Here is a 15,188-nt window from a genome sequence, read left to right on the forward strand (position 1 = left end):
CGTAAACAGATAATTAAGCAACTAACTAACGAAAAATCTGCTAACAACTTAGACTTAGACTCCCTACAAACTTGCTAACAACTAAGACCTCTTCATAAGACTTATTCAAACACGTTTACACGATCACTTGCTACTCAGATGACCGTTAAACTTTATTCCTCACGTGCATATTACATATCAGCAAGTAACCATACTTCAATATCCTCCCCTAAACTGAACTTCTGTAAGTTTAGTTTATCTCGACAACTCCCATTGCCTCCCTTAGTTTCTTGAAATCTTCCTTCTTCAATGGTTTTGTCATGATGTCTGCTGTCTGCTTCTTGGTATCACAATATACCAACTTCACTTCTCCATTATTAACCATGTCTCTCAAAAAATGATATCTAACATGAATATGTTTAGTCTTCCTATGCATAACTGGATTTTCTGATAACCTTATGGTTGATGTGTTGTCACACATAATCTCCATTGTATCTTCTAGTTTTTCATCTAAGTCACCAAACAATCCCTTTGTCCATATGAAATGACAGACACAATGAGTAGCAGCAACATACTCTGCTTCAGTTGATGATAATATCACTATTTCTTGTTTTCTTGAACTCCAACTAACAACAGCTCCTCCATATAAACTGACATATCCTGAAGTACATTTCCTGTCTTCCACATATCGTGCATAATCACTGTCAGTGTACATGCTTAATCCTTCTTTACTTGTGCTAGAGTAAAACAACCCATAAGTACATGTACCCTTTAGATACCTTAATACTCTTTTTGCAGCTTCCCAATGTTCCTTTCTTGGCTTGCTCATAAACCTGGACAACAAGCATACTACATAAGTGAGGTCAGGTCTGGTGACAGTGATATACATGAGACTGCCAATTAGTCTCTTGTAATTTGTTGGATCCCATTCCTTCCCTACTCCATACTTGGTTAACTCGATGCCTTGAACAATTGGATTTTCAACAGGATGACAATCTTGCATCTTAAATCTTTCTATCACTTCTCTTGCATATTTCTTCTGCCCAATGTAAATGCCTGATTCAGATTGCTTTATTTCTATGCCCAAGAAGTACCTCATTAATCCCAAATCAGTCATTTCAAATTCTCTTTTCATAGACTGTTTGAACTGCTCACATATGCTACTGTTTGAGCCTGCATAAATCAAGTCATCCACATACAAACTTACTATCAAGGTGTTTCCCCATACACTTTTGATAAACAAAGTGTTATCATATCGACTTTGCTTGAACCCTTCTCTCTTGAAGTATCTTTCAATTCGATTAAACCAAGCTCTAGGAGCCTGCTTTAAACCATATAAAGCCCTCTTCAGCTTGTACACTTTGCTTTCTTGACCATCCTTGATAAATCCGAGTGGCTGCTCAACGTACACTGTTTCTTTCAATTCACCATTAAGAAATGCGCTTTTTACGTCTAACTGATAAACCTTCCACTTTCTTTGTGCTGCGATTGCTAACATGGTTCTTATTGTGTCCCATCTTGCCACGGGAGAAAACACTTCTTCATAATCTACACCCTTTTGTTGTGCATACCCCTTTACGACCAACCTTGCTTTATACTTATCAACCTTACCTTCTTCATTCATCTTAGTCTTATACAACCATTTCACTCCAATTGGTACTGCATCTCTTGGAGCTGTGACTAATTCCCATGTGTTATTCTTTTCTATGGCACTCAATTCTTCTTGCATAGCTTTCTGCCACTTTTCTTCTTTGCATGCTTCTTCATAGGATGAAGGATCTCCAAATTCAGTATACATAGCATATCCTTTATCTTCTTCATCATCATCACTTTTGTCATCTGTTTGATAGTCTTGCATCCAAATAAGCTTTCTCCTGATTCTTTCATTCTGCTGACCCCTATCTGCAGTTGCTAAGTTTCTTTGATTTGTATATGCACCATTTGTTTCTTGTGAGTTTACTAAAGTTGCTTGTGTAGGTGATGTTTCATGAGATTGTTGCTCAACTTGAGCATGATCAGTGATATCACCTTGTTCTGTCACTTCTGTTACTGTAGTGGGCACTTCAGTTTTGCCTTCTACTACCAGATCCTCTCTTACTTTATTCTCCCAGTCCCAATGCTTATCTTCTTCAAATATCACATCCCTACTTATGATGATCTCTTTGCTTACAGGATTGTATAACCTATAAGCTTTGGATCCTTGACTAATTCCAAACATGACACATTTTTGACTTCTTGCATCCAGTTTTGTTCTCATTTGAACAAGTATGTGCACATGACATATACATCCAAAAACTCTCATACTCCACATTAGGCTTATTTCCTGACCACATTTCTTCTGGTACTCTTTTGTCTAAGGCCCTAGAGACACACCTATTTAATATGTGACATGACCAGATGGCAGCTTCAGCCCAAAAGTGTTTAGGGACTTTTGTTTCAGCTAAAAGGCATCTAACCATATTCATGAGAGTTCTATTTCTTCTCTCTGCCACCCCATTTTGTTGTGGGGTGTAGGCAGTGGTCAGATGTCTTTTTATACCATGAATTTCACAAAATTCTTTGAATTGTTGAGATGTGAATTCTCCACCTCTGTCACTTCTAAGGATCTTAATGGTGTCTCCTATTTCATTTTCTACTAGAGCCTTAAATCTTTTAAAGTATTCAAAACATTCACTCTTATTTACCAAAAGATAAACCCAGGTTTTTCGAGTGTAGTCATCAATAAACACCAATACATACCTTTTTCCACAAGAAGTTGGTGAGATGGGGCCGCAAAGATCTGTGTGTACAAGTTCCAGTTTCTTACTTGACTTCCAGTTTGCCTTCTTTGGTATTGGTATTCTGCTTTGCTTGCCTATGTTGCATGTCTCACACACTTGAGTTTTTCCACAAACTTTTGACATTCCCTTTACCATACCTTGGTACTGCATCATCCTTAAAGCCTTGTGATGGACATGTCCCAACCTTTTGTGCCATATATTAGTGCTCACCTCGTCTGTCACTTGCATGCACTGGCCACTAGAGATTGAACTGTGTCCATACACTATGAACATCCTATTCTTTGCCATCTTAGACTTCATAATCAGTCCTCTACTTGGATGATAAACTTGACACACTCCATGGTTGATAACTACTTTTATCTCTTTGTCCTGCAGCTGCCCTAGATTCAAAAGATTTGAGGTTAAACTGGGTATGTAGTAGACATTTGTGAATGTTTGCTTAATGCCCTCAATTTGAAAGCTTACATCACCAATTCCACATACATCTAGTTTCAGCCCATTTCCCAATTTGACTGTATTTCTGAACTTCTCATCCAATCTGGTGAACCAGCCCTTCATGCCCGTCATATGATTAGAACATGCTGAATCTAAGAACCAGAATCCATGCTCTACCTTTTGCTCCTCTTCACCTTTGATCATCAACAGCAAATCTTCATTTTCATCAAATTCTGTATAGTTGACAGTTTTGTCTTCTTGAGGGCACTCAAACTGAAAATGTCCAGTTTGATGACATTTATAGCATTCAATTTGAGTTTTGTTAAAGCTTGTCCTTCCACAACCTCTTCCTCTTCCTCTAGTGAAGCCTCCTCTTCCACGATTGTACCCTCTACCAAAGTTGCTTTCATCCACTTTCAATGCATGCTCATCTATATCCTTCTTCACAAGCTTCTGTTCTTGCACCATCAATGAGCTTTGAAGTTCATCGATGGTGAATGTATCTAAGTCATTTGCCTTTTCAATTGAGCATACTACATATTTGAAATTTGGTGTAAGGGTTCTCAATATCTTTTCTACTATTTTCACATCATTCATGTCTTCACCATTGTTTCTCATTTCATTAGAAACAGTCATGACTCTTCCAAAATATTCAGCTACTGATTCTCTTGTCTTCATTTCTAAGGTCTCAAACTGCCTTCTTAATCGTTGCAGTTGAGCCCTTTTCACTCTGTCGTTGCCTTTGTACTTTGTCTTCATGGCCTCCCACAATTGTTTTGCTTTCTTCTTCTCTTTGATTGTGCATAGTATGCTTTTATCAATTGAATGGAAGAAGAAATTCATGGCCTTGTGGTCCATGAGTTTAATCTCTGCTATCTCTCTTCTTCTTGCATCTGAGATCTGATCTCCTTGTTTGGGCTCAATGTAGCCTTTTTCAATGGCTGGCCAGAACTCTTTTGACCTTAACAGGTTTTCCATGACCATGCTCCAATGATCATAGTCACCTTCAAATTTGGGTATAGGAAACCTTTGCGACGAACTTCCTTCTGCAGCCATAATGTTTCACTCTAATCTCTCTTTTGTTTTGATCTGAACACTTGCTCTGATACCACCTGAAGTAAACTCAAGTGATATTCAGATTATATTGTTGTGAAAAGTGATATTCATAACCATTCAATAGGTGCCTATTTATAGGCTTACAATGACTCAACGTAACAGATAATTAAGCAACTAACTAACGAAAAATCTGCTAACAACTTAGACTTAGACTGCTAACAACTAAGACCTCTTCATAAGACTTATTCAAACACGTTTACACGATCACTTGCTACTCAGATGATCGTTAAACTTTATTCCTCACGTGCATATTACATATCAGCAAGTAACCATACTTCAATAGTTGAAACTTGTTAAAGACAATAACACAACATATTTAAGAGTTAACATATAAATACCTGATGATCGGATTCAACGAAGAATGGTCGAAGACGATAAATAGGAAGTCGTACGTTTTGATTAAGAAAAGGGAAGTTGTATGTATATATGATTTTTTAATTTACATAACCCTTCCCAAGGGCCCTTATGCTGGCCCATTTTAGCCCTGTTCAAAAACAAATGCCGGCCCATTTTAGTGACTAAACTCACCATCGTTTAAAAATTTACTACCTTTTCGGAACACTTCCCTACACACTACAAGATATATGCCTTTTAGTGGCTGATTAAAAGAGGTCAACAAATTAGTTTCACTATTAGACACATTGATCGTGCTTTTAAGATGTTTTTCAATGGTATAACTTTTATCAAGTTTTATATTAAAGTCAAAATTTAAAAGTAAAAGACTTTGAATATTCAAACTAAGACCCTTCTAATGAAACGGATAGAGTATTATTTAAGAAAATGGTAGTGTATATCAGTATACACTACAAATAATATTGTATTTGTTCACACTTTTAATTAGTGTGAATAAATTAAAATTTTTGTCATGCTTTTATGTGTGTAAAAATATATAGAACTAAAAGTGTATAGAGATTTCTCCACACTAAAAAGTGTGTACAATTAAAAGTTCACACTTTTTAGTGTGGACTTTAATAATCATTTTGTAACACCTCATTTGTTCACACTACCTTTTTAGTTAGCGTGGACAAATGAGGTATTACAAAATGATAATGAAAGTACACACTAAAAAGTGTGAACTTTTAATTTTACACACTTTTTAGTGTGAAGAAATTTCTACACGCTTTTAGTTCTACATATTTTTACACACATAAAATCATGACAAAATTTTTAATTTGTTCACATTAAGTAAAAGTGTGAACAAATGAAACATGATTTGTAGTGATATGACTAATGTGTAACAAAAGGCGGTGATGAAGAACTGTCATTTAATCCCTTGTCTGTCGGAATAACGAAACCACTACTTTTCTACTCCGTATTATTTCCGTTTTGGGTTCCGTTTCTTTTTAACTTTTCTAATTTTATAATCTACCCTGTACTTACCAAAGTTGGATATTACGTTACATTACTACACTCAATGCATCAAGTACAACTTGCCCAACAGGTTTTGAGGTTTCAAATTTCAAATGGTTTTGATACAAGCCTCCAAACATGATGTAAATACTCCATATACATGGCTCTATTTATTGTTTTTGGATTCTATTCGGTTCTTTTGTGTATATATTTAAATCTATATATATATATATAGGTTTCGGGTAAAATAAAGCAACTATTAAAGTAAAACAAATAAAACATTAAGTTTACATCATGAAAATCATCGTGTATCAATATACATTTGTGTTTCATGAATCTTCATGAATCAAATTTATCATGATCTAAGGGTCAAAATCTTATCTTATTTGTTTTACTTTAATACTTGTTTTCCAATAACCAACCTCTATATGTATATCCATATCTAGATCTACACAAATAGTTATATTCTTTTTGTAAGAGATGTGGCGGTGGTGATGGGTCGGGGAAAAACCGGATATGAAAGGAAGAACAATGATGATTCCAGTTGAACAATGGTGATGGAAAATGGCTGTGGTGGTGGTGGTTTAAGTTAATGAATAGATGGACCATGGCGTTGATGGTTGAAGAAAGTGATAGGTAGATTTGAAGAAGAAATGATACAGAATGATGACGAGGAATAGAGAAAGCAATATTTTGATATTTTATTGTCTGTGAGGTAGGGTAGGGTAGGACAGAAGACGAATAAAAAGATGAAAAATGACAAAAATTTTCAGTTTTTTACATTTTACTGTGATCCCATTGTGGTCCTGCACCTATACTATGTTGGATGCAGGGGTGCTCAAAATAGCCCCCTTCTTTTTTCAAAACGTAGTGAGTAAGCTTTCTATCATCAAATAATATTGCAGGTCTTCCAAGTCTAAGAGTGATAACTAGGTGTGCATAAAATGGATAAATATTTGTGTAAGGTGTGTAATGTTAGCCGACCCCCAAACAACACCCAAAATCCGAATCCTTTTGTAGTCGCCAGCTAGCAGCTTGGAGGGAAGACACTCTCAAGCCTTATTGGTTAAAATCAGTTTAACTAGTACAACTCAGTCGAGTTAAATAGAGGCTAAGAGATATAAAAGATACTTAGCATAAGCTTATGGTAAATAAAACAAAGGAAAACAAGATAACAATTTTTGTGAATTGCTTGCAAATTCTTGTGAAGTCATTACAACAAACAATTCCAGGACGACATATCTCATCCCCATGCTTCTTAAAAATTTATATCACAGCTTCACTCTAGGCAGCCTCCTCCTCTTTGTCTTCAAAATCATCCTCATCAATAATGTTAATTAAAACCATCATAACTATATCCAGATGGGAGATCAACATCGGTATATAAAGTTAGTTCTACCCCTTTCATAACCAACCTTGCAACAGGCAAATCCGTGCGACACCTACTCTCCTCTGCCCGAACCTTAAAACGAAATTCGTAAATTTCGGGAGGATGTGCGGTAAACAAGTTTATAACCTTGGAAAGTTTTGCACCACTAACAGAGATCCTTCCCCTTTTACATGGATCCACAATGGAAATCTTTTCCAAAAAGGGACATTCACGAGCCAAACCAAACAACATGAGATACTTTACATATGCATCATCAATACATTTCGTTTCAATATAGGGAAATCTCTAAATATATAATGATCCCTTTGTATCATGTATTGATGTCGATGACGGAAACACAAATGAATCGATTCTATTTCTTGCTACAAAAACCTTCCACTCTGGAAATTGTAAACCCTTAAAACATGACTTCGAAGGAAGTTCGATATTCAGAAACCTTAGTCTGGTAAACTTTGTCATGGATTTAATCAGTCCAACCGCGCGATCAAACCTCCAACCAGCCCGACTACCATACAGATTCTTGTCAGGACGTTTTAATACGCCAAATGAATATACATGGTTACGGAATTCCATATTATCGATCTTCCAACGTGAAGGAGCATTAAAGGTAATGGTGTCGACTTGACACACTAGGTAAAAACGCCTAGAAACACGTTTGCAATTGAATAAGGTTTTCAAATCCGTTTTATTAAAAATTCGTACAACAATATCGTCAGGCAAGAAAATTGTTGCACCAACTTCTTCAATATCTATAACTTCTTCTATGCCCTGGACATATTATATAGGGAAAAATCTATAAAAAAGTAACTTATTTACACAAATTTCCTATTAAAGGTAACCTATTTTGTTTTCGTCTATTTTAAGGACCCTATATCCAAAAACTTCTTAATAAAGGGTATGTCGTTAGTTTTTGACAGACGACGTCCGTTAAGTGTCACGTCACCGTTGCCACATCATCAGTTTTGCTGACGTGGCATTTGACTTCTGTAATACTCATAAAAATAAATTCGTTCGCAGTGACATTTTACATTCTGCGGAAGCTTGCCTTGACTTCTGTAATACTCATAGAAACAAATTAATTGGATAAATAAAAACATTGCTTGATTAAAGGTAAGCAGTGACACATTATTATATAAGAACTAAGTATGAAAGAGTAGAAACCGTCAAAGTTCATCAACTTTCTCTGAGTAACTAAATTCCATTGGCAAAATTGACCTCCAACAGATAATTACAAGCCAAATAAATATCATCACTATATGTTTACGTGAAGAAAACATGATAATCATAAACAAACACAAATGAAGATATATATTCCACAACATTTAAAAAGACGTATCATGGTTCAAGTCTATTATTTATAGTGGTGTATGTTGGAAAAATAATGATTCGTATTAATAAATATAATGTAAACATGATTAAGATTACTAACCTGAAAATCCTGAGGAACCTGTTAGTTGATTCAACATTCTTGCCATTGAGATTGGTTCCCAAATTAAGGTGATTATAGATTAGATGGGGAAGAAGATTAGAGAGAAAATACACACACAATTAAGGGGAGAATCGTGATTAGTGATTCATTAGTCACTAATGATAGATTAATTATGTTATATTTATATATATAACATTTACACTTAGCCCCCTTGGTGTTTTATGTCATGTGCATTATAAACCTCTTTAATTCTAATCACCTAATGGGAAACCTTATATTATGTCATTAATAGTAAATACGCCCATCGTATATTTACCGACATAAGGATTTCATTTATTTGTAAATTATCATATCGGACTGATATATGATTGGTGAAGGTCACAACATCGTGGTTCCAACAGAGTAATTATTATATCAAACTTCACCCAAAAATACTTGCATTATCTGGACTACAAAAATTAATGCCTAGGATAAATGTTCACAATCACCTACCAGAGATTCAAGGAGTTTCCTATCAGATTTTGCCCTCATGTTAAATAAAGCAAGATCAAACAATTATCTGTGCGAATGTTACATTGCGATACAAGTTTTTCTTTTCATTTTAGGGTTTAATCAAACGAATTTGAAAATGGGAAAATTAGGGGTCTTGGGTTTGGGGGGAAAACATAAAAGGGGGAGAAAAAAAAAAAAGTAAGTTTTTCTTATATATAAAATTAATCTGATACATATATATATATAAGTTAGTCAAAGTCAATTGCCACGTCAGCAAAACTAATGACGTGACATCGGTGACATGACACTTAACGGGAGAAGTTTGTCAAAAACTAACGTACCCTTTATTAGAAAGTTTTTAGAAACAAGCTCCTTTAAATAGACGAAAACAAAATAGGTTACCTTTAATAGAAAATCTGTAAAAATAGGTTCTTTTTATGGATTTTTCCCTATTATATATATGTAAACATAAGGGGATGATAATATAAAGCTGTTAGGTTAAGCTCACGTATTATTTTTGAATCCATAAAATTCATGGGGCCAAGCATATATTCATTAATCATGAAATATTAAAAAATTTGTATATGAATATTCAACATCTAAGCTTAGGTGCCGGACAATCTTATACAAACGTAAATACTCATAAATACAAACAAGGGGATCTGAATTACAATGATATTAATCTAATCGTTGGCTTCTTTTAATTCGATATTATGTATGTTGATTGCTATTTTTATTTTTTTTAACGATAGTATATAGATCATTCAGCAGTTTAGTTGCCAACAGGTTAAAGATACAAATTAATAGGAAGAGTTGTACAAAAAATATAATTATTTAGTTTCTTATTATTAAAAGATAAAAGTAAAATACATATATTTAAGAGTACACATATGAATACCTGATGATCGGTTTAGAAAATGGTCTAAGACGATAAATAGGTTTAGAAGTCGCGTTTTGACTAGGGAAAGGGAAGTTGTATGTATATTGTTTTCTACGTAAACCTTCCCAAGGCTCAAGGGTGCCCCTTATATCTGCTGGCCCATTTTAGTGTTTTTTGAAAATAATTGCCGGCCCATTTTAGCGACCAAACTCACCACCATTTGAACATTTACTTTTTGTGAACACTATTCTATACGAGTATAAAGAAAACAATAAAATGGAAAATAATGTTTTTTTCAATATTTGTGTGTACAAAGGCACAAATGTAATTTCCAAATTTAATTTGCCAAAAGTTTTTCTTTTTTAATAAAAACTTACGAGATAGTAAAATGAATATGTAAGAATTGCAATTTTTGTTTAATATAATTAAATATATTTACCGTTTTATTTAGTTTAGTGTTATAAAAAATGAAAATGATAAAATTAATAAAAACTGGAAGAGGCGTAACCACACATTTTAATTAGTACTTACATCACAAATATTTTTTTTAAAAACAATATTACTTGCGAATCCATCAAAAATACTTAACCAAAGACTTATCTTATTGGTATACTTGAATTCGTCTCAATATCTCTTTATATAATTTAAGAGATGATAATTTTTTTCATATGTGTTACTTATCTTTTCATGCCAACTAAGCTTTTCGTTTAGGTGTTAATTTTTTTTAATCATTTTTAAAATATATTCACATTTCTATAATATAACTAAAAGAGGGAGTTGGGGGTATATTTGGCACCCCTAATTCCTCTGCTTAAGTCTAATCCTCCAGCCTCATTATTCCTCTATTTTATTAATATAATTTATTATTATAGTAACTATAACTTAACTTAACTATTCCATATATATCTATTTGTTGGAATCTATATCTAATTAAAATTTAAAGTTTATCTTAGACAGTATATCTATTATACATTGCAATATGGGTCGTGTTTCGGTCAAAAATTACCTACGATAATTTTAGAAAGGATTTTAGACAACTCATGTAACATTCGTGACTTTTGACCCATTGACTTTTCGTACAATTTGACTAACAATTTAGTCGGTAAAATATAAGATGACATTTTTGGAGATCAACCGTGGACATGTGCTTATTTAGTCATTTTTGGTCATACGAAGATAGTCGGTATTTATATGGACTAGAAATGTGAAATGGGTTATCCGTGGGTCCGACCCATGAACCAACTAACTAACCCAACCCTATCCCCACCTCTCCTTCCATACTTCCACTTTCTTTTTCTTATCCTTCCTTCTTTCCTTTGTTGCAAGAACAAAACACACACACACACACACACACAGATATACCTCACTCTCTCTCAAGAAATCTTGCATTATTATTGTGTTTCTAGCTAAACTTACACTAGAATCTTTATCTTCATCATCATCTTCACACCATATCAAAGATTTGGGTCATGAAGTGCAAGGAATCTCCATCTTTAGCTCAAAAACGGGTTTGAACACTTGGTGAAGAAATTGATTAGTGAAACTCATCTTATATGCATCATTTTATGTTTGTTGTATCAAGTGTTTTCAGGTCGCAAATCGAATCAAAAACGAATTTGTAGAAATTTGGGGTTTCATTAGGGTTTTGGATTGATTTTGATGGATTTGATGTTTTGAGACAACATTATGAAGTGGGTTATGATGAAACATCTTTGGTTATGTTAAAAGTATTTCTTGGAACTTCCTTAATCTATTACAAGGTCAAGAATTAAGTTTTGGGTTGAAAAATGGGGTTTATGCCCGTTTGGGGAACATGGCCTGTGAGAGGCTGAGCACGGCTCCTGAGATGCTTAGCACGACCTTTGTTCTGCACAAGAGCCGTGCTCCACTGACCTCGTCGGCTAGTTTTCATTTCTCGCTTCGTTCCTTATCCAACCGACTTGTAACTTCAAGGGAAGTCTTATAACATCATTCTAAGGTCAACAAAATCGATTAAACTAAAATCTAAAGACTTTGATCTTCATGTCGATTTTGGTGCTAAGTCATTAAAATGTATTTGACAAAAGCTCTTCAATTATTGTCTAAACGTTCCTAAACCACTTCTAAAATACCTACGGGGAATGTGGCATTGTGTAACTAGCTAGACCTTATCATTGGGACACTTTTTTGATGATGTGATGTTGTAAAGTAGGTTGTGTTCGTTGTTGAAGTTTCGGTTGTGGACATTTGACGATCGTTGGCTTGGTCTTAACTTGTTATTGCTTGTCACAGGTGAGTTTCGTAGCTCCTTACTCAATTGAGATTCGGGCTGAAAAGTGTATAACTTTTGTGTGTTGACTTGTTTGAGTGTACAATTATATGTTTGCCTTGATTATGACATAGTTCAATTTTGCATACGCTTGATTTTCTTGATTGATTACATGACTTGATTGTGCATATGTTGAGTGTCTTGGGTGATGACCATTATGGAGGACAAGAGGACAATTGAGGGACAACGTGTGCATGCGTGAAAACATAGGACTTGTTAGGATACTTGTTGATGTCATTATTACATGTTCTTGCTTACTATGTGTATTCTAAATACATTAATGTAGTTCATTATGTGAATACACGTGTGAGGGTCATTAATGGACATGGTAGATATGGAAACATTGATTGATTTATGGTTTTATATGTTGTGTAACAGTTTTGTAGATGTGCAATAAGGTGAATTGTTGTATGGTTATTGTATATGTATGTTGAGTTTTTATAGGTTAGTTGTGCATATATGGAGGACGGTAATGTCTTTGAAAGGTTGCAGATGTGGTAGGAAGGTTGCAGGTGACCTTATATATAAGCATCGAAGGCCTTTCAAAAGTAGTATCGTACGAAGTATATACACATGGGGTTTTGGTTGTGTGTGGACATTGATGGTTATGGATGAACAACTTACGTGTAATTGAGTACAATGAGGTACATAACATGCAATTGAGTGCAATGAGGTACATAATGTGCAATTGAGCACAATGAGGTACATAACGTGTAATATGGTGGACAATTGAGGTGAAATGGGTGCAAGTGCAATAAACGAGTACTATACGTACTTGGGTACAATGTGATGCATGATGTGTAATTGGGTACAATGAGGTGCATGATATTCAATTTAGTACAATGGGTACAAGTGCAATAAAACGAGTACTATACATATTTGGGTACAATGTGGTGCATGATGTGAAATTGAATATTTGTGTCTTTTAAGGACTTACTGTAAGTGTTTTCCTTGCTCGTTATCCTTGTTCATATTGTGAATGGCTTTGACATTAGATCCTCGTCATTCTCTCCTACGAACTCACCAACCTAGTGTTGACCTTCTTTAGTACACTTTTCAGGTAATCAAGCAAATCTTGGACGTGAAGTTTGATTGTTGCTTATGTTGGACTCAGTCTTCGACTTACGTGGATCAAGGATTCATTTGCCCATTGTTTACTTTATGCTTAGGATCGATAGCCAACTTTTGATAGTCTTTTGTAAATGCTTGATGGTTACTTGCTCCTTGTGCATTTGTACTCTATATTTGATGTTAGGATTCACCGGATCCCTTTTAATCATTTAGACTTATTCTACGATAATTCCATGCATACGCTATATCTTTTTAGTGGTATTTTGAGCCTAGCTTGGGGCGTTACAGAGTGGTGGCCCATGCTTGGTCGTAGAGAATTAGGCGGTTTGACCTAGACTACGGCTTAAGTAAAAACTCTTCATATAGCATGCATGGTTAGGAATTTTGAATGCAACATGAATTGTATGAACCTTGTAAGAGTACACTAAGAGTTCGTAGGCAGGATCGTTATACGAAATGATATGAGTACAATTGGACAATGTGTTGTTTTGAGATGAGTACTATGAGATCAACGTGTTGTTTTGTGACGAGTACAATGTGAACAATTTGTTATGTTGTGGCAAGCATAGTGTGATGAATGTGATAACATGAGTACAACTTGGTTGATGTGAAGAATGTGTTGTTGTGTGATGGTCAAGTGCATGAGGTCAATGTGGTCATTTGAAGTCAATGAGGTCATGTGCATATTGTGAGCAATGTGTTCTGTGATGGTCAAGTGCATGAGATCAATGTGGCTATCTGAAGTCAATGAGGTCATGTGCATATTGCTGGATTGAGATGATTGAATCGATTTGTTTGATGATTTAGGGCAAAATGAAGTTATGGCATTAACATGATATAATATTGTGGCAACCCTAAAAGAGCCTGATCAACTATTTTATGGTTACCCGGTATTATAACAAGTTAATGACATTACGGATTGCATACGTTTGGCTTGGAGTATATTAAGGAATTGATATGCTTATTGGGAGTTGATTGGGTGGAGGGTTAGCCGCTGGTACACCCTATATACATACCCGGTCGATAACTAGGGAGCATATCGGATTCGGATTATACTTTAAACCAATTGTTTCAGTTGACTTGTTATAGTTGTTTGTAATGTGATGTGTCAAACATGAATACTTGGTTTTGATGGCGGACAATTGTTGTGAACTTGGCACGAGAACATGATAGATAACAATTACTTGAGAACTGTGATATATTGTCCTTAGCGTAGTTATATGAAACACGTATGATACGTTGGTATGATAATGACAGTTACTTAGGAACATTTATATGTTGGCCTTAGTGTAAAGACATTAAACATGTGTAGTGTGTTGGCATGAAAGTACTAACTACTAGTGCGGCTAACATTAGAGAAATTATGAAGCTAATCCCAAGGTCATAAACTCTAGGGCTATTAATATGGTTAGGGATCGATGATGGAATAACATGTTGCTTCATATGATCTTTGATAAAGAGGAAAGTTTTCTTAATAATAATAATAATAAATATGAGTTTTACTGGAAAGAGTTTTGAGAAGATCTTTGAGATAAAAATACTTTGAGATATCTAAAAATTAAAGTATTGCAAATTAAGAAAATTGTTGAAGATAAAAGTAAAGTATTGCAAATTAACACTAAGATCTTAAAGAAAAATGTAAAAGGATAACGACACCAGAATTTTGTTGATGAGGAAAAACCCTTGATTCAGTTAAGTGATCTTAGGTAAAAAACCCTAGGAGGATTCAATCGACCCTCCAGCTGTTCCTTTATTATTACTTTTGTTTGTGAATGATTACAATGAAAGGAATGAATGAATGAATAATACAACTAATAATTGCTGAGTGGCTAATTTGTTGTTGTTGAGTGACTGAATGCTTGTATGATAATTTTTAGCGTGTGTAGTATATGTTCTCTAAGTGATGTCCCCCTCTTTTGAATGAGATTGTCCTCTATTTATAGAACTAGACGTTCAAC

This window comes from Erigeron canadensis, chromosome 1, assembly GCF_010389155.1.
Source record: "Erigeron canadensis isolate Cc75 chromosome 1, C_canadensis_v1, whole genome shotgun sequence".
NCBI classification, from domain to species: domain Eukaryota; kingdom Viridiplantae; phylum Streptophyta; class Magnoliopsida; order Asterales; family Asteraceae; genus Erigeron; species Erigeron canadensis.